This window comes from Zingiber officinale, chromosome 10B (assembly GCF_018446385.1).
Source record: "Zingiber officinale cultivar Zhangliang chromosome 10B, Zo_v1.1, whole genome shotgun sequence".
Taxonomy (NCBI): Eukaryota; Viridiplantae; Streptophyta; class Magnoliopsida; order Zingiberales; family Zingiberaceae; genus Zingiber; species Zingiber officinale.
The window spans coordinates 28,452,884-28,473,908 of record NC_056005.1 but is presented as its reverse complement, the minus strand read 5'-3'; positions in this window follow the sequence as shown (position 1 = coordinate 28,473,908).

Sequence of the window (21,025 nt, the reverse complement as noted above, 5' to 3'; positions counted from 1 at the left end):
ACTGTGTCCTAGTTATCTAGGTTGATGGTGTCCCCTTGAGGAGCTCATAAGGATTGTCATGTAAACCCTGCAAGTGAATTTAGTCCGACATGACAATGAAGTTGAGTGATACTACTCTTAGAGCTAGATATTAATTAAGTGAGTTATCAGTAACTCATTTAATTAATGGACATTCGATATCTTAAACACAGGGAGATTAATGCACTCATGATAAGAATGAGCTCATAATGTAATCTGGGATTGGTGTGGTAGTTCAATAATAACTCTTTTGTGGTATTAGTTATTATTGATGAACTTGAGTTGGGTGTTCGGGGCGAACATAGGAAGCTCAAGCTCATCAGGAGGCCAAAACCAATTCCTCCTCTCGGGGTCTGCTGTAGCCTCTATAAAGCCTCGTGTTCACCCGTTTTGATTTTGCTTCTTACCCAAATGAGGGGCCGACCACATCCTTGCTAGGTGCCTAAGCAAGGGGCCAACCAAGCCCTCTTGGTGCCCAAGATGTGGGCCGGCCAAGCCATGCTTGGTGCCCAAGCATGGGGCCGGCCATACAAGAAGAGAAAAGGAAGTTTTGTTGAAAATAAATTTTGTTAAAATCTTTCCTTTTATAGCTTTCTCCAATGGATTAAAAGAGAGATTTTAATTTTATTAAAATCTTTCCTTTTTTGTAGTTATCTACAATGGTTAAAAGAGAGATTTTAATTTTGTTAAAATCTTTCCTTTTTTGTAGTTATCTACAATGGTTAAAAGAGAGATTTTAATTTTGTTAAAATCTTTCTTTTTTTTAACCAACCATTATAGGAATAAAAGGAAGATTTTGTTTAAAATAAAATTTTGTTATAATCTTTCCTTTTATAACTATTTATAATGGTTTAAAAGAAATATTTTAATTTTATTAAAGTCTTTCCTTTTTTGTAACCATCTACAATAGCAAATAAAATAGCAAAGATTATAAAAGAGGAGGGGATGCTCTCTAATAACACAACCTAAGGCTCCTCTTTTATTCTCTTGTATGGCCGGCCCTTCATCTATCTTCTTCTATTGTCTTCTTTCCCTAAAGGTCGGCGGCATCCATCCTTTCTTCTTCATTAGGGCCGTCACCCCTTTGGAGAAGACTCTACCTTGGTGGTCGGTTGCTTGGAGGAGAAGAAGAAGGAGGAGGCCTCTTCACTTTGTATTCTTTGGTGGTTGAAAGCTTGGAAAAGAAGAAGAAGGTCAGGTGTCTTTGTCTTGATAGATCATCGTCCACACGTCGTCCAAGAGGAGGAGAGGAATACAGCAGAAGATCAAGAGGTCTTTTGGTTACAAAGAAAGGTATAACTAGTTATTTATTCCGCTGTATACTAGTTTAGTTTTTCTTTGTATAGATCATGAAATACCAACACAAGAGGCTAGCGATTTTGTGTTTCGATTTTGTGCTTTGATCTTGTGCTTCGATTGAGATCTCTTTAGTTAAACCTAGGGTTTACTTTGAGGAGTTTAAATATTCAATTTCTTTGAAAGGCTTTGTCTAGGAAGAGATTAATTCCCGAAAATCCCCTCCCTTCCACTTAAGTCCTCTCTTTTATACCTAGGGTACTTTGTTCTCTGCTATCCCTTAAATTTATTTCGCTATCTATTTGATCAGCACGGCCCTGCAACTTACGACTTTGCTTAGCTAGAGGTCTCGGGTTCGAACCTCGACCCGACCTCTTTTTTGCCTCAACTTCGTTTCTTTCGGTAAAAATGCCAAACGAACTCCGAAAATTGCCTAAAAGTACTCTAAAATTTTCTAAAAATCTCTAGAATATTTCTAAAGTATTTCTAAATATTTATAAGCACTTTTAGAATTCGTAGTAAGGAAATTTTACGTTGTTACAATTCCCCATACCTTATAAAAATTCGTCCTCGAACTTAGAATAATTTTGGATATCTCTGTCTCATACTGTCCTCACACTCCCAAGTAGCTTCCTCATGCTTCTAATTTTGCCAAATGACCTTCACTAGTGGCACTTCTTTGTTTCTGAGTCTCTTAACTCCTCTGTTCACTATCTGTGTAGGTCTGCTCTCATAGCTAAGATCCTCCTGGATTTGCACTGACTGAGGTTGAATCACTTGGCTGGGGTCGTGGACGCACTTCTTTAGCGTGGAGACATGAAATACATTGTGTATTGCTAACATGTCTTGTGGTAAGTCCAGCTTGTAAGCTACTTTCCCAATCCTTCCTGTAATCGAGTAGGGTCCTATGTAGCAAGGACTTAACTTGTCCTTTTTGCCAAATCTCATTACTCCCTTCATAGGCACAACCTTGAGGAATACTGAATCCCCTACTTGGAATTCAAGTGCCTACGGCATGCGTCAGCATAACTTTTCTGCCTACTTTGGGCAGCCTTAATTCTCTGTCTGATCTTCTGGATGACCTGAGTGGTTTCATCTATCATCTTAGTCTGCCTGCCTAGTTCTGATTCCATCTCTTTTCTTTCTCCAGCCTTCATCCAGCATATGGGTGATCTGCACTTTCGGCCATACAGTGCCTCGTAAGGTGCCATCTTGATAGTGGTCTGGTAGCTATTGTTGTAGGCGAATTCAGCTAAGTACAGATACTTGCACCAACTGCCCTTAAAATCTAATGCATAAGCCTTGAGCATGTCTTCTAAAATCTAATTTACTCGTTCTGTCTGTCCATCAGTCTGGAGATGGAAGGCTGTGCTGAACTTGAGTTTGGTGCCTAATGCATTCTGAACACACTCCCAAAAATGAGAGGTGAAGCGCCCATCTCTGTAAGAAATGATAGACTTGGGACTCCATGAAGTCTGATCACTTCCTTAACGTATAGTTGTGCTAACTGCTCTATAGGGTAGGACACCTTGATGGCTAGAAAATGGACAGACTTGGTCAATCTGTCCACTATCACCCCTATCGCATCATATCCATTAGTAGTTCTTGGAAGACCTGTTATAAAGTCCATGGATATTTCTTCCCACTTCCACTTTAGTATTGGGAGAGGTTGTAGGACTCCTCCTGGTCTCTGGTGTTCTGCTTTGACTCTCTGGCATGTCAGGCAGGTGCTGACATATTTTGCAACATCTCTCTTGAGTCCAGACCACCAGAATCTCTGTTTTAAATCTTGATACATCTTAGTGGAACCAGGATTCATGGAATACAGTGTACTATGAGCTTCTTCTAGAATCTTCTTTCTCAATTCCTCATCATTGGGGACACAAAGGCGGCTCCCCTGATAGAGGATTCCACTGTCTGATACTCGAAACTCTGAATTTTCTCCTTTTTGTATCCCTTGCTTGATCTTTTGGATATCTGGATCTTCAATTTGTTTTCTTTGTATATCCTCAAGCAGGGTTGACTCTAAGGTCAATGCAGAGAGTTGTCCGTAAATAATTTCAACTCCAAAGTCTGACAATTTCTTCTGTAGTGGCAGTGCTAATGATGACAAGGGCATCAGGGTTGCACTGGATTTTCAACTTAGTGCATCCGCCACTTTGTTAGCTTTACCTATGTGGCAGAGGATTTCACAGTCATAATCTTTAACCAACTCTAGCCACCTGCGTTGTCTCATGTTTAAGTCTTTCTGAGTAAAGAAATACTTTAAGCTCTGATGGTCTGTGAAAATCCTGCACTGAACTCCATACAAATAATGTTGTCAGAGTTTTAGTACAAAGATCACAGCTGTCAGCTCAAGATCATGAGTGGGGTAGTTCTTCTCATAGTCTTTGAGTTGTCTAGAAGCATAAGCTATAACCTTCCCCTCTTGCATGAGTACATCCCACGGGCCCATCTTGGAAGCATCACTGTATATATCAAAACTCTTGTCACTCTCTGGAACAGTCAGAATGGGGGCATTGGTCAGTCTTTTCTTCAGCTCTAGAAAACTGTGCTCACACTTATCTGACCACTCAAACTTCTTGTTCTTTTTGGTTAGGGCTGTAAGTGGAGAGGCTATCCGAGAAAAATCCTCCACGAACTTTTTGTAATACCCTAACAGACCTAAGAAACTTCTGATTTCTCTGGCGTTTTTGGGTCTACACCAGTTGTTGATTGCCTCTATCTTGGCAGGATCTACCTTGATGCCCTCTTTTGAGATGACATGGCCTAAGAATGCTACTTGGTCTAACCAGAACTCACACTTTGAGAATTTTGCATAGAGCTATTTCTGCTGAAGGATCTGCAGCACTATTCTCAAGTGGGTAGCATGGTCCTCTGGAGTTCGTGAATATATAAGAATATCATCGATGAACACAATCATGAATTTATCTAGATATTCCCTGAAGACATGATTCATTAGTTCCATAAAGACTGCTGGAGCATTGGCCACTCTAAATGGCATCACTACAAATTCATAGTGACCATATCTCATTCTGAATGCTGTTCTGGGTATGTCATTTTCTTTAACCCTCAACTGGTGATATCCCGAGCGCAAATCTATCTTCGAGAAAACTGTGGGCCCTCTTAGCTGATCAAAGAGATCATCTATTCTGGGAAGAGGGTACTTGTTCTTAACTGTTACTTTATTCAGTGCTCTATAATCTATGCACATCCGCATAGAACCATCTTTCTTCTTAACGAACAACACTGGAGCTCCCCATTGTGAATGACTAGGGCGGATGAAACCCTTGTCAAGTAGCTCCTGAAGTTGTCCTTGTAACTCTCTTAGCTCTGCTGGAGACATTCGGTACGGAGCTTTTGAAATTGGACCGGTACCAGGAACCAATTCAATTTCAAACTCCACTTCTCTGTTGGGAGGTAGTCCGGGTAGCTCTTCTGGAAATACTTCTAAATACTCACAGACTACCCGAACATCTTCCTGCTTGAGTCCTTTTTGTTCTCCTGTATCCACTATGTATGCAAGAAAACCAGCACACCCTTTAGCTAACATTTGGTGAGCTGTCAAAGAAGATAGGAACTTCTTAGTCCTCCTCTTTGGGACTCCCGTGAAGTCAAAGGGTGGTTTGCCTTCTGGGCTGAAGATCACTTTCCTTCTGCGGCAGTCCACCGAAGCATTGTACTTGCTGAGGAAATCCATGCCCAGAATGACATCGAAATCTTACATCGCAAGGACTACTAGATCAACATATAGCTCTCGATCTGAAATTCTGACTGGTACAGCCCGGAGCCACTAGTTGGACTCTATGACTTCCCCAGAAGGTAAGGTCATCAAAAACTTAGAGTTGATGCTCTCTGTAGGCACCTGAAATTCTTTGGCAAAGGGCACTGATATAAAAGAATGGGTCGCCCCAGTATCAAATAGTGTAGTAGCTAAATGCTAAAAAATAACTACTTGACCTGTTACGACCGTGGAGGCACTAGCAGCTTCCTCTTTAGTGAGGGAGAATACTCTGGCACTGGCTGGAATTGGTGGGGCTTCCAACCTTCCTTGACTGAGCTGGGGTCCGTCTAGAGTGGCAGGCATGTAGTGTAATTGAGGCTCGTTCCCGTATTGCGCTGCCTGTTGCTGAGGTGCTTTGAGCTTGTTAGGACATGCCTTAGCTAGGTGTCCTTCTTGACCACACGAATAACATCCAGTCATACCAGGCTCCTGGATGTAGTCTCCCATATTTAGGACATGGAGGGAACTTGGCCTGCTTGTTTACTGGACCTCCCTTTTGGCTGCCTCCTGTATTCCATCATTTCCTTTTGTTATCTTTGTCCTTCCAGTTTTGCTTACTTGATTGGGGTTTCTGACTCTCTGCTGTCTTGTCCTCTATCTTAACTAGCTTGAGTTATGTTTGTTGTGCCTTGATGCTGTTCAGATAGTGCTCAGTGACTAATGCCCTGCTGACCAGCTCTTCACCAGTCTATGGTCGGTGAGTTCCACTACTCACGTTAAGTGCTATTTCTGGCCTTAGCATTCGGAGCATCAGTCTGACTCGTTCTTTCTCTGTACTTACTAGCTCTGAGCAGAGACGAGCTAGCCTATTGAACCTTTTGACTGCTTCTTCCACTGGCAGGTAACCTTGTCTGAATTCTATAAACTCCTCATAATGTTTATTGGTAATCCATTGGCGGAAGAATTCTTCGTAAAACTCTGTCTCAAAGTCAGCCCAGCTCATCTGGTTGGCTGCTCTCTTGCTCTTAATTCTCTCTCACCACATGCGAGCATCTCCAGACAGGCAGAAAGAGGCACACTTGACTTTTTCGACTTCTGGCCAATCAAGAAGCTCCATTGTGCTCTCTAGCGTTTTGAACCAAGCCTGGGCATCCCAGGGCTCAGTCGTGCCTGAGAAGCTTTCTGGCTTCAGCTTCAGCCACTGTATCAGATATGCTTCTTGTCTTTTTAGTGCTGTGGTGACTTCCAGGGCAGCTGGTGGAACCTCAGTCACTACTGGGGCCTCTACATTGATAGTTGGGGGAGGGGGAAGAACTGGCTGTTGATTGGCCATCAGGTTGGCAATCACTTGTTGCTGCTCTGCTACTTGTCTCTGAAGTTAAGCAACAACTTCAGAGAGATTAGGCTCAGTTGTTCTGGGCTCTTCGTTCTCCTGAGCTCGGTCCTCAGTACGAGTAGTACGAGGACGTCCTCTTCTTGCCATCTAGTTATGCAGAAAGAAAAAACTAAGCATAATTCTTGACTTTAACATATATGAGCAAGTACTTCTAAACATTTCTCTAGACTGCACATAAGTAATAAAGGAAAACATTTATAGAAAGTATAAATACATTCTTACTTGAAGATGGCAAGGCTGATGCTGATGTGTGTGTGATGCTAGAGAATGGGAACCGCTCTGATACCACCTGTAACAGCCTCCCTCCTCCTTGCTACTCTTTAAGGAGTGATCGTTACTTAACTATAAACTTTATTTAACTAGTGTTGCTCACGCTATTAATATTGATACTTAGAACTTTCAGAAAACTCGAAACATGCGATTAAGTAGCAGCTGAAAACATAAATGGGTCATCTCAACATTCTACTCAAACATTTGTTCGCAACTAAAATATATCAATCTGCACATGCATGCGACGGTGATACAACTCAAATAATGGGACTAATGTGCATAGCAATTGAAACAAAAAAAAACATTCTATGAACAAAACCAGCAAAACGAAAGAACAATTCCAGCAATGCAAGAAGGAAATCAATCCACCTAAGTTTTACTAACAGTCTAAAGACAAAATCTTAATAAACTTTTGGCGAAGTGTCCCCAAGGCTTCCATTTATCAGTCACCACACACCCATCACACATCTCCTTGTCGACTTCCTTTGCTATAGCTTTCATTTTCCTTTATCTGCAGTAAGGGGAAATGCAACTATAAGTGGATGTTTAGTAAGCGTTGTCTAACTCACAAAACTCATAGATGCATATGGATAAGAAAATCCGGAAATATGATAAGAAGCTATTCATGTGACAATTGATTCTAATCAACAAGGAATCTAAACTGCATGCTTGGAATAAGAAGGCAGTTCGAGTTTAGTATAGTAGTAAAAAGGGGACTTGAATCTGAATCTGCATTTGCTAAAACTGCATGCTCAAAGTAAAACCCTTTCTATACATTGAAGCGGTAAAGAAAACTAAAGATTGCCTGATTGAACTAAAGCCATTCCTACACATTGAAGTAGTGAGAGGACTAATTCTGCATTCCTATCTTAAAGGTCGTTCCTATCCATTGTCTAGCAAGAGGGTTCTAGCTGCAATGCTTAAGGGAAGAGGGATGTTCTGTTCATGCTTGAAAAAAAAACAAGGGAGCATCAAACCTGCAATGCTAAAAGGGCCAGCTATTCGTGCCCATTTCATAGCACAAAAACAAACTAAGACTTTGCTGGAATTTAAATTTCTCTAACACTTGCTTTACTGATCCAGATACATATAGTTTATTACTTCAAAATAATAATAAATTCTCTCTTGGGCCCAGGAGTAGTACCAAAGCGCGCTCCCTAATAGAGGCCGGGGTAGCGAGCCACCGGTCCTACGAGGGTAAAGACCTTGGTCTTACCAGGGTCAAGACCTCGAACTTGGTCACCTGGATTTATTTTTATGACAACCTTGGAAGTCGGGTACTAGCCTCTTAAAATAAAATACTTATTATCTGTTTAGTACTCCTAACACAAAATGCCTCGGCATTTCTTCAAGCACTTGGCGTGCTGCTGATCCCAATTCTGAAATTTGGGGGATCCCATCAAGACCTTGGCCTCTCTTTATTTCAGCTACTCATAAACCTCTAAAGAATTTAATAGAACACCTATTTCCCCACATACAAGCAGATCCTAGGGTTTTTTTTTCATAGAGCAACAGAATCCTTTAAGCATGCTACATCAGAAATGGAAAGGAGAAGGCAAATCTCGGGACTACTCTTAAACCCCTAACAACCTCAATTATGTACAGCATATTCTGAAAGTAAAGAAAAGGAAATCGAAGCTCGAAACTACCCTTACTGCAAGTGAGTAATACTTACCTTTGTTCTTGGACTTACAACCGAAAAAGAGGCTTCTAGGTTTTCGGAGACTTGCAAATTTCGGCAACTTCTTCACGTCTATGCGTTCTCCTTGACGAGGTGATCGCGATGGTGTGGAAGGCTCCCAAAAATCACCCTCGGCCGATCGCCGGAGAGGAGCCCTAGGTCCTTCTTCGTTTTCGCCCAAGAGGAGCCGACGCCGTGCGCGAGAGGAGGAGAAGAGATTAATTCCCGAAAATCCCCTCCCTTCCACTTAAGTCCTCTCTTTTATACCTAGGGTACTTTGTTCTCTGCTATCCCTTAAACTTATTTCGCTATCTATTTGATCAGCACGGCCCTGCTGGGTTCTTGGTCATCCGAAAAACAACTTACGGCTTTGCTTAGCTAGATGTCTCGGGTTCCAACCTCGGCCCGACCTCTTTTTTGCCTCAACTTCATTTCTTTCGGTAAAAATGTCAAACGAACTCCGAAAATTACCTAAAAGTACTCTAAAAATCTCTAGAATATTTCTAAAGTATTTCTAAATATTTATAAGTACTTTTAGAATTCGTAGTAAGGAAATTTTGGGTTGTTATATTGCCCAACATAAGAGATCAACGATCGCGGGCCTTGGAGTAGGAGTCGTCACAGGCTCCAAACCAAGTAAAAGAAACTTGTTAGCGATTGTGTTTGTTTCTTTTCTTTATTCAGCTGCGTATTCTGTTTGTTTTACGAAATGAGTGAAAAAGTCATGAGTATTATTCACCCCCCTCCTCCAAGCACGTCTTCGATCCTACAGAAGGTACTAAGTTAAGGGGGAGCGAGGGCCTTGAATGTTCAAATCCTAGTACAATTTAAGGGGAAGTGTTAACTTAAGGGGGAGAAAGAGTTTAATTATTTTGAAAATATGTTGAAACATTGTTGTAAAAAAATTATTTACTTTAAGAAAATGTTTGAAAAATCAAATCATTTTTTAGAAAATTTTTCTTCAAAATCATTTTAAAAAATATTTTTACTTTATTCTAAAATACATTTTGACAATATTTTTAAAATTAATTTGCTGAATTTTTTTAAAACATCGATTTGAAAAAACTCTTCTAAAATTTGTCTAAAAATATATAACATTTTCTAGATGATTAGATTACTTTTAAATATCAGGTTCAGGGGGAGAAAATGATTCTAAGTTAGAAACTTTTTGAAAATAGACTATTTTTGAAATTTTAAAAGTATGTTTTCTTAAAGTTTAATGTTAAAGTTGTTTCATAAAATATTTCATTAAATATTCATTTTGAGAATCAATTTAAATACAGTTTCAAATTATATGTGTTGAAAAATTAATTTGAAAAATATTTTAATTTTTGAAAACTACTTTAAACCAACTTTGAAAGATGTTTTTGACCACCTTGGAAAAGTTTCATTCTTGCAAAACTTATTTTCAATTTTCCTTAAACCTTCTCAAGTTTAAAGCATCTTACAAACATTTTCAAAGTTCAAATTCCTATCTAAAATATTTTGAACAATTAATACTAGAATATTCTTTAAACTCCCTTGATAATTCTGAAATTTCTTTGTTGCCAAATATTGATACTTAAACCGCGAAACTTTAGTTTTTGGGTTTCCTAAAGATTTAGGGATTCCAAATCATTGTTGGTGCAATGACAGAAATTTAGAGCATGATTTTAGGGGGAGTTACTCTTTAATGACATGAAAATTAATTTTTCATATACCTTGGAAGGTGGTTAACCTTCGTTTAGAGTAAATGTTCAAGGTTGAGCATTGAAAAATAATGGAGAGTGGATATCTTCATTGTTGAGTTGTGAATGATCCATGATGAGCATTGTGAAGAGGTTTAATGCTCAAGGGTAAGCATTAGATACAATGAAGGGTATGAGACCATCATTGTGGTATTGTGCATGATGAGTGAGGTTGCGAACAACGTTGAGTAACTCTTTAGGGGGAGAGTTTTTGATGTGTGCCACTAGGGGGAGAATGTAGGGTTTAAGTTAGGTCTTCATTGCTTCTCTAGGAATATTTAGAGGAGAATGTAGGGTCTAAATTATTCCTTCATTACCTAAAGAGGGAGTTTGCCCTCTAGAAAGAGAGAGAATGAAGGAAATCCTCATTCATGCATTGGCATGAAGAAAAAGTTGAGGCTATGAGATTAGCCTAACTTAAAGGTATTGTCAAACATCAAAAAAGGAAAGATTGTTGGTGCAATATTCCATAGGTCAGGTTGACCAGTTTAACTAAGCTTGAGTTGGCTCAAGCTTGAGTCTTGATGTTTGAGTTTTGATGTTTGACAATACATGGAGATTGCAGGTGCAATTGTCCGACTGACGAGATTGTTGGATTGATTCCCCTCTGGTCAAGATTTGACCAGTTTGATGTAAAGAAGAGTTAAATAGGTCAAAGGGATTGACCAGATACTTGATTGGGAAAGTCCTAACTAGAAGTTAGGCAAGGGAAAATTCTAGTGAGTAAAGCCAGGTGAAAGACCTAGTGAGTGAAGCTAGGCAGTTGGGAAATCCTGTGAGTGAAGCCAGGTGAAAGACCCAGTGAGTGAAGCTAGGCAGGTGAAAGTCCCAGTGAGTAAAGCCTGACAGTGGGAAGTCCTGGTGAGTGAAGCCAGGTGAAAGACCTAGTGAGTGAAGCTAGGTGAAAGTCTTGGTGAGTGAAGCCAGGCAGATGGAAAGTTCTGGTGAGTGAAGTCAGGTATATGGAAAGCTCTAGTGAGTGAAGCTAGGCAGAAAAAAAGACCTGGTGAGTGAAGCCAGGCATGTGAAAATTCAGGTGGTTCAAGATTGACTGGACATCTGGTGTTAGGAAGCCCAAGTAGGTCAAAGGATAGACCGGACACTTGGCATGAGGAGAAAAGTCCAAGTGAGTCAAAGGATTGACCAGACAGTTGGTAAAAAAGTCTCAGCAGGTCAAGGTTGATCAGATGCTAGGTAGAAGGAGTCCCAACAGGTCATGGTTGACCATATATTGGGTTTGTGAACCTTGGACTTGAGTTTAGGTAAGTCAAGGTTGGGGCAATCAATTAGCAGATCAATTGACCTAAGCCCAATCAATCAACCGATCAATTGGGAGAGTGCTGCAACAAGCAGCGACCCAATCGATCGGCCGATCAATTGGGAGCAAATATCGCGAGCACAGAGAGCTACCCAATCGATTGGGCACTGCCAATCGATTGGGCAATCAATTGGGCACCATCAATCGATCGACCGATCGATTGGGGGGCTGAAAACATGCGAAGTCACGATAAATGCTGAATCGATCGATCAATGGATTCAGGTTTCTCCAGTAGAGCACAGAGGTGCTCTTAATCGATCAACCGATCGATTCAAGCCTCCCCAATCGATTGGTCAATCGATTGGGATGTGACTGTTGTGAAGGAAGCGTCGGGATTAAAACATTCTTCCTCACAGCGACTCGTAGATGACTCTCCACTGTTTTTCTCTCACGATTCTTACAGGTTCACACCAATTTTTTGAAGCTTCTTGGAGTAAAGTGTTGCTGCACTTCCAAGGTCAAGATGCGTTCCACACAAGGAGAAGCAAGTTAGGGTTTTGTAAATCTTGTAAGATTTGTATTGTATAAGTTTATTTTTCTTTCTTCTTGTATTGAGAGTTTGTATAAGGCTTCTCCGCCTTCGGTAGTTACTTTAAAGGAGTGTTTTCATAGTGGATGAGTGAGTGAGGGTCGGATCCTTAGATTAGTCACCTCTTCTTGAGGTGGATACCAAGTAAATCCTTCGTGTTAGCGTTGTAAGAGTATCTTTTGTTTCATTCCACTGCATATCATCATCATGAAGTAAGACAACGAACGTGACGAGCTATTTACCCCCCCCCCCCCCAGTTACAAATGGACCATAACAAGTGGTATCAGAGCAAGACCGCTCTTCACCAAAATCATCGTCGGAAAGGCCAACAAGCTAGAGGGAGAAGAAGTTAAAGCAAGTTCATCAAAGTAAAAGACTTCAAAAGGCTCAACTTCAAGATAGAATTCCGAGATGGATTTGGATTTGACACAAGAGGTGTCTCCACCATTCATATCAATGAGCTTCGATTCTTGGAAATCAAGGGTCGAAAATTTTCTTATAATGGACATAGAATAATAGTTTACTCTAATGGAAGGTTTTCAAGCTCCAACAAATAACAAAGGAAAATTTCTCAATAAGAGTAAGTGGAGCCAAGAGCAAATCCAAAGATGTGAGGCCAACGGTAAAGTAACCAAGCTATTGGTTAATTTATTACCGAGCAATATTTTAAAATAAATTGGAGAATTTGAAGACGCCAAAGAGCTATGGAGCAAATTGGCTAAAGTTCATGAGGAATCCTCCACTGTACCAATTCAAGAAAAATACAAAGAGGGCAACTCATTAGATCAAGAAGGAGAGGAGCCCGAGGTTGAGAGATACTCAACATCGGAAGAAGAAGAACAAGAAATTTCATCCTCAACAGAATGCAATGAAAAGGGCAAAGAGGGAGCATACTCTTTGTTTCATGTACAAGATGAAGATGAAGAAGTCTCCACCTCTAATATTGAGGGGGAGCGACATTTGGTGACTCCGAACCAAGAAGAAGGAGAAGTTTCTACTTCCGGGTCAAGTGAAGAAGAAGAAGAAGATGAGACATCCTCCAAAAATCAAGAGACGTCAAATTGAGGATCAAGTGACATCCATACACGTGAAGGTATAAGTAGTTCAATTAATAATAAAAATCATATTATTTGCTTTGAGTGTAGGGAAAGAGGGCACTATAAGAGCAAGTGTCCAAAATTGGCCAAGAAGAATGGCCAAGTGGCGCCTAAGGGCAAGGAGAAGCTCAAAGAGACCACCCCCATGAAAAAGAAGAGCAAAGAGCACATAGTGTGTTTCTTGTGCAATCAAAGAGGACATTACCAGAGTCAATGTCATAAGGGGAAGAAATCAGTCAAAATCAAAGGAGGAAGCTCAAGTCAAGGGGGAGCTTCCAAGGTAAAACCCAAAGTATCATTTATTAAATAAATTCCTTTGGCACATGATAAAATTCATGCTAGAAATAATTTATATCATTTTAATGCTATTTATTATGAAAATAGAAGGCATGATAGAATTAAAGAAAAACATGTGACTTATCATACTAAAACAACTCAACCTAGGGCTAGGAAGGTAGAAAACAAATTAGGCAATTACTCTAAATATTTTAGTTATAGGCCTAAAAATAGAATTGCTCATAGAAATCAAGAAAAATCAAAATCTAAGGATTTAAGGTTGGAAAACCAAGCCTTGATATCAAGGCTTGATAAATTAGAAAAGACCCTAAAGAAAATAAAAAATATTATTAAGGGTCAAAATGAGCATAACCTAGGTTTGGATAAACAAGAGTCATTCTATGACCATAGAGGCTTGAGATACAAACTTAAGGCCAAGAAGAATGTGACTTTTTATCATAGGGTTCTATATAGTTATGGAACCAACCCTAGGTCTAGCGATCAAGTCAAAAATCAGGGAAAGTTATCTTTAGGAGTATTTTTGTCAAGACCAACGTGACTAAGACTTCTAAGAAGTCAAAGAAAGTCACCAAGAATGTCACAAGGGAACTTATCCCCAGAGTTGACATAGAGAAAGTGACCAGGACTTCTAAGAAGCCTAAAAAGGTCATTAAGAAGGTATTTAGGGAAGTTATCCCTAGTAAATACCTAGAGCATCCAAGGAGCACCAATAGGTTTTGAGTTCTAAGGAGCATATTCTCTACACCCTAGATGAGTTTAGAGAGTGTCAACTCAAAATGGAAAGGGTGATTAACCCAACCTTGATAAAGTTGACACTTGGAGGCATTTCCAAGGTTATTGTTAACTTTTGAAAATGAAATAGATTATTGTTTACTCTTTGGAAGAGTAAAATGTGTCAAAATTTGAGAAATTAAACTTAATTTAAATTGACACACTTGAGAAAAGTAAAAAAAATGTCAAGTTAGAGTTTGATATTTTCTTGAGAAAATGAGGGCAAATCTAGGATCAATTTTAGGTTTAGCTAAGGATTAAAGATACTTAGATAGAATATCTAGGTATATTTTATTTATGCTAAATTGTCATTCTTTGTTTGCCTATCATATGCTATGACATCATTTTTTGCATTCATGTTTATTATGAAAAATATAACAAAAATACCATGTCATGTCATACATACATCATGTAGCTATAATTTATTTTCTTTTGAAAATTATTCTTTTTGATGTATGCCATAAATCATCATACATTATTTTAATTTCCTTGTAATTAAGGATAATGACATTTACTAACAAGTGACATCCTAGGTGGATGTTCAAAATTCCTAAAATGTCTAGATAGATATGCATGATCCTTAGTTTAGGGCAAAACCAAAATCTACATCTTACAAAGACCATAAGGTGACTTGTATGTGTTTTAGTATACATTAAATACAAGTAAGATGCTAGGATAATGATCAAGACTTAAGATGTTGATTTAATGCATCTATTTGAGTTTTGATTTCATCCAAACACATAGTTATGTGTACTCCAATCATTAAGAAAGCTAATGTACAAGTCATATGCATTGAGTCCTAAGAACATGGTTGGAAATTAGTTTTGAAAAACGTTTTAAATATACTATGAAAAACCTTGGGAAAGACTATCTTGTAATACTAATCATCATTGAAAAGTTAGATACAAACTTGGAAGAAACATTGAAGTTTTTATAAAATTTCAAGTTTGTGTCAATTTTTGAAAATAAGGTGTATTTTCTTAGAAAACTATTTTTCCATGATAGTATATATCCTAAATAATGTTTATAAGAGTTTTCATGATTTTTAGAATTTTGTAGAATTTTTGGAGTATTTCTGAATTTCGCTGAATTTTACTTTCAAGAAATCAGAGCTTCAATCGATCACCTGATTGATTAGTGGATCGATTAAGCCAGCGGTAATCAATTAAGTCCCAACCTAATCGATTGAAAAGGCTGATTTTGGCGGGGAAAGTCTAATTTTAGCATGTTAAGTCATTTTTAGCCTCTTTAACCACTCCTAAACTCTTGGAATATATTTGTATACATTTAAGGGTAGTTTTTATGATGAAAACAAGGATAAATGGTTAAGGAACACTAGGTTGAAGTTAGATTGAGGTTTGCATTCAAATATTGATACTTAAACCTCAAAACTTCAGTTTTTGGGTTTCCTAAAGATTTAGGGATTCCAAGTTATTACTGGTGTAATGACAAAAGTTTGGAGCATGTCTTAAGGGGGAGTTGCTCTTTAAGGACATGAAAATTAATTTTTCATATACCTTGGAAAGTGGTTAACCTTCGTTTAGAGTAAATGCTCAAGGTTGAGCATTGAAAAATAATGGAGAGTGGATATCTTTATTGTTGAGTTGTAAATGATCTAGGATGAGCATTGTGAAGAGGTTTAATGCTCAAGGGTGAACATTAGATACAATAAAGGGTATGAAACCTTCATTGTGGTGTCGTACACGATGAGTGAGGTTGTGAACAACGTTGGGTACCTCTTTAGGGGGGAGTTTTTGATGTATGCCAATAGGGAGAGAATATAGGGTTTAAGTTAGGCCTTCATTGCTTCTCTAGGAAACTTTGGGGGGGAATGTAGGGCCTAAATTATTCCTTCATTACCTAAAGAGGGAGTTTGCCCTCTAAGAAGGGAGAGAATGAAGGAAACTCTCATTCATGCATTGGTATGAAGAAAAAGTTGAGACTATGAGATTAGTCTAAGTTAAAGGCATTGCCAAACATCAAAAAAAGGGAGATTATTGATGCAATATTCCCTAGGTCAGATTGACCAAGTTGACTAAGCTTGAGTTGACTCAAGCTTGAGTCTTGATGCTTGGATTTTAATATTTGACAATATATGGAGATTGCATGTGCAATCGTCCGATTGAGGAGATTATTAGATCAATTCCTCTCTGGTCAAGGTTTGACTAGTTTGATGTGAAGAAGAGTCAAGTAGGTCAAGGGAGTTGACTGAATACTTGATTGAGAAAGTCCTAACTGAATGTTAGGTAAGGGAAAATCCTAGTGAGTGAAGTCAGGTGAAAGATATAGTAAGTGAAGCTAGGCAGTTGGGAAATCCTGGTGAATGAAACCAGGTGAAAGACCTAGTGAGTGAAGCTAGGAAGGTGAAAGTCCCAGTGAGTAAAGCTGGGCAGTGGGAAAGTCCTGGTGAGTGAAACCAGGTGAAAGACCTAGTGAGTAAAGCTAGGTGAAAGTCCTAGTGAGTGAATCTAAGCAGATGGAAAGTCCTGGTGAGTGAAGTCAGGCAGATGGAAAGTCCTAGTGAGTGAAGCTAGGCAGAAGAAAAGACCTGGTGAGTGAAGCCAGGCATGTGGAAATCTAGGTGGGTCAAGGTTGACCGAACACCTGGTGTTGGGAAGCCCAAGTAGGTCAAAGGATTGACTGGACACTTGGTACGAGGAGAAAAGTTCAAGCAGGTCAAATAATTGACCGGACACTTGGTAAAGAAGTCCCAGCAGGTCAAGATTGACCGAATGCTAGGCAGAAGGAGTCCCAACAGGTCACGGTTGACCAGATGTTGGATTTGTGAACCTTGGACTTGAGTTTAGGCAAGTCAAGGTTAGGGCAATCGATCAGCGGATTGATTGACCTAAGCCCAATCGATCGATTGGGAGAGTATTGCGAAAAGCAGTGGCCTAATCAATCGGCCGATTAATTAGGACCAAATGTCACGAGCATAGAGAGCTGCCTAATCGATCAACCGATTGATTGGGCACCGTCAATCGATCGGTCGATCGATTGGGGGGTTGGAAATCATGCGAAGTTGTGATAAACATTGAATCGATCGGTCGATTGATTCAAGTTTCTCTAGCAGAGCACAGAGGTGCTTTGAATTGATCTGCCAATCGATTCAAGCCTCCCCAATAGATTGGTCAATCGATTGGGATGTGACCGTTGCGAAGGAAGTGTCGGGATTAAAGCCTTCTTCCTTACAACGACTCCTAGATGACTCTCCACTGTTTTTCTCTCACGATTCCCACAGGCTCACGTCAGTTTCGAGTAGCTTCTTAGAACAAAGTGTTGCTACACTTCCAAGGTCAAGAGGCATTCCGCACAAGGAGAAGGAAGCTAGGGTTTTGTAAATCTTGTAAAATTTATATTATATAAGTTTGTTTTTCTTTCTTCTTATATTGAGAGTTTTTATAAGACTTCTCCGCCTTTGGTAATTACCGTAAAGGAGTGTTTTCATAGTGAATGTGTGAGTGATGGTCGGATCCTTGGATTAGTCATCTCTTCTTGATATGGATACCAAGTAAATCCTTCGTGTTAGCGTTGTAAGAGTGTTTCGTGTTTCGTTCCACTACATATCATCATCACAAAGCAAGACAACGAACGCGACGAGCTATTCACCCCCCTCTAGTTACAAATCGATCCTAACAGAGGAGAGTGACTAAGTGATGACACGTCTCGATTGAGGAGACAATAGGCGTCGGTCCAGGTTAGATCCATTTCGGATCGCTAATTTGAGACCTTGACTAGTTCCGGGTCCTGGGAGGACAAGATCTAACTCATAAATCTTTATAAAATATTCATGAATATATTTTTCTAACTCTATGTTGTAGAGAAAATGGTAGACTTTCGAATTTTGCATGCGGAGTAACTGACAGAGCTTGATTCCAAGTTCGGAGTCAAAAGTTATGACTTTCGAAAGATTGCTATGTCAAACTAGTAGTTGGAGGTGCCTTCAATCAGTGAAAGGCACCTTGAGCTTGTTGGAAGGCACCTTGAAGTGCTTTGGAGCCGCTTTCCAAAGAATAAAACCCAAAGTTGGCAGATTTTATCATCATTAAAGATAGGGGATAAGATTTTCTGATGGAGGTGCCTTGGAGGAGGTTGGAGGCGCCTTCTATAGCCTATATAAGCCCTGTTTGTGCATGATTTAAGTCACAACTCATATACAAGCTTCTGTGCGTCCGATTGAGGTTTCGAGTGCTCCGGCCTATTGCTGTTACTTTGCTACGATGCTGTTGCACCCGACTGCTGCCAAGGAACCAACCAGCAGCGAGCCTAATCTAACAATCTTCAAAGGTGTAAGGACCACCCTTCTTACTACTACTACTACTCTCTAAGAGTGACCGTTACTTATCTACTAACTCTACTTAACCGGTTTATTAAAAATTTCTAGGAAAACCCTACCGAAAAATTTCGGCAGAATCTCCCCTGTACCGGTGACCAAATCAACAATACAAATAGTGTATACTCAGCCACAGGCGGCTGGAACATATAATCACACAACCACGCAGTATAATAACTCAATAAGAAAAAGAAAACTATTCTAGCAATAGTATACAGATAGAACTCCAACGATAAGACATAACAAGCTACAAGTGCGGAATAGACTCAATTACAATCTCAACTTCATCATAGCATTAAGGAGAAAAGAAAAGGAAACTCTAAACAGGTAAGTTTTGACAACTCCTTAGCAAACTCTTGATCTCTCCATAGTCCAGCCATCACACACCTTCATCACCACCACCTTGTCGCCTTCCTTGCTAAATCTTTTCCTTTCCTTTATCTGCAGTAGGAGGAAGTGCAGTCTATAAGCATAAAGCTTAGTGAGCGCTATCTACTCACAAAAACTCGATATGCATGTATATAAATAAAAACATGCTAAAACTGAATGCCAACATATAAAATTACTCATGCTCGTAAATAGCAAAGGAAATCATGCTAACTGAAATGCTAATCATTGTATAGCTAATTATGCTCATAAACCAATAAGGGAAGCATACTAAACATGTAAAGCTACTAAACATGTAAAGCTACTAAACATGTAAAACTACTAAACATGTAAAGCTAAACATGCTCATAAGAATAAAACTATAACAGCATGCTGAAAAGCAAATAAAGCTAATCATGCTAAATAATCTAATAGCAAGAAATCAACTAAATGATAAGACATATAGTCATGCTAAAATAAACTCATAAGGAAGCAAATGAAAACTGATACTGCATGCTTCAAATAACAAGAAGCTAAACTTTCTAATTCTAAACATATTTGATGTTTGTTTCATTTGTTTCCAAAAACTTTTACTTTTATACTTCAAAATAATAATCAACTTCTCTTGGGCCCGGCATTGTACCACTTTGCGCGCATTCTTAATAAGAATCGAGGTAGCTAATCCCGAAACTACTAAGATACTTCTAGGCCTTGTGCCTAGGGGCAACTTGGAGCCCATCCCTTGGACCTCGTGCCCGGTACATGCCCTTTAAAAGTAAAATACTTTTTATCTTTAAATACTTCTTATAATAAAATGCCTTGACATTTATTTAAGCACCTTGTGTGCCAAAATCCCTAAAATCTCGACTTTAGGATCTACTTAAGGCCTTGACCTTTTCTTTCTTTTCTTTAGCTTTCTTATACTTGTTAATACTTCTAAAAGAATACTTCTTTTAAAAGAAACTGAAATGTTTAAGCAAATTTTATCTTTGAAATGCTTAAACAAAAAAAAACTGCCTACTATGCTAATAAAATTCTGCATATTAAGCTTAATAAAAATCTGTCCTAAAATTGAAGTTCTGCATGCAATACTTATCAAAATCTACAAGCAATGCTTATGAAAATCTGCTTGTTAAAAATCTGCATACTATACTTATAAAAATCTGCATGCTATACTTATAAAAATCTGCTTATTAAAAGTCTGCATACTATACTCAACAAATCTGCTCATGCACATCTATTAGCAAAGGAAAAGAAATCTGCTCATGCTCGAATATTAGCAAAATGGTAAACTGATCATGCTTAGTTATTAGCAAATGGATAATTGCTCATGCTTTACTATCAGCAAGTGAAAACTAACTACATGCTCAAAAATTTAATCAAGCTATCTTATGTTCATGGCTTATAAAAGTAGCAAATGAACCTAAGGATAAATCTACTCATGCTTCAACCAAAACCTGTTCAAAAACCCAACAGCAGTAACGTTAGCAAGAAAGAAGGAAATCCAATTGAAATTATTCTTAAGCCTGATCAATTGTATAACAACAGTAACCTACAAAATGGCAAACATGCTCAAAGTCCAGCCACCTCATGCTCACTGTAAGCAACAGTGAGCAACAACCCGAACTGAAACCAAGCAAAGACAATGAACCAAACTACATGCTTAAAAGAAATTTATCTAACCCATTCTATGTTCATTGCTTAGCACAAAAATCCGAACTTGCAGGGCACTGTATAAACCGAACATGCCAAACAAGGTGACAAACAGGAATTTTAGTCAAGAAAAATTGAATTACTACTTTCTTCCCTTGTTATTCATGGTAGCTAATTCAAAACACAAAATCCTTGCTCCGTTTGAAACTAAAGAGATCTAAACCACATACTTAACCCATTCTATATTTTTTTCTTCCCTTCTTTGAAGTACACGGCAGCAAGTAAAATCCCTAAACATGCTTCACAGTAAAACCCGAACAAACAAGGGAACACCAAACAAATCGCAAATCAAAACTCGCGGAACAACTCCTACTGCAGGTGAGAAGCAACTCACCGACGATTCTTGGACTTACAACCGGAGAAGGAGGGATCTAGGGTTCGGGTAACTCAAATTCTAGCGGCTCCTTGCATCCTCCGTGCTCCCTTCGACGAGGGTTCGTGAAGACGGGAAGAACCTCTTGGATCAAACCCTTGACCGGCCACCGAGAC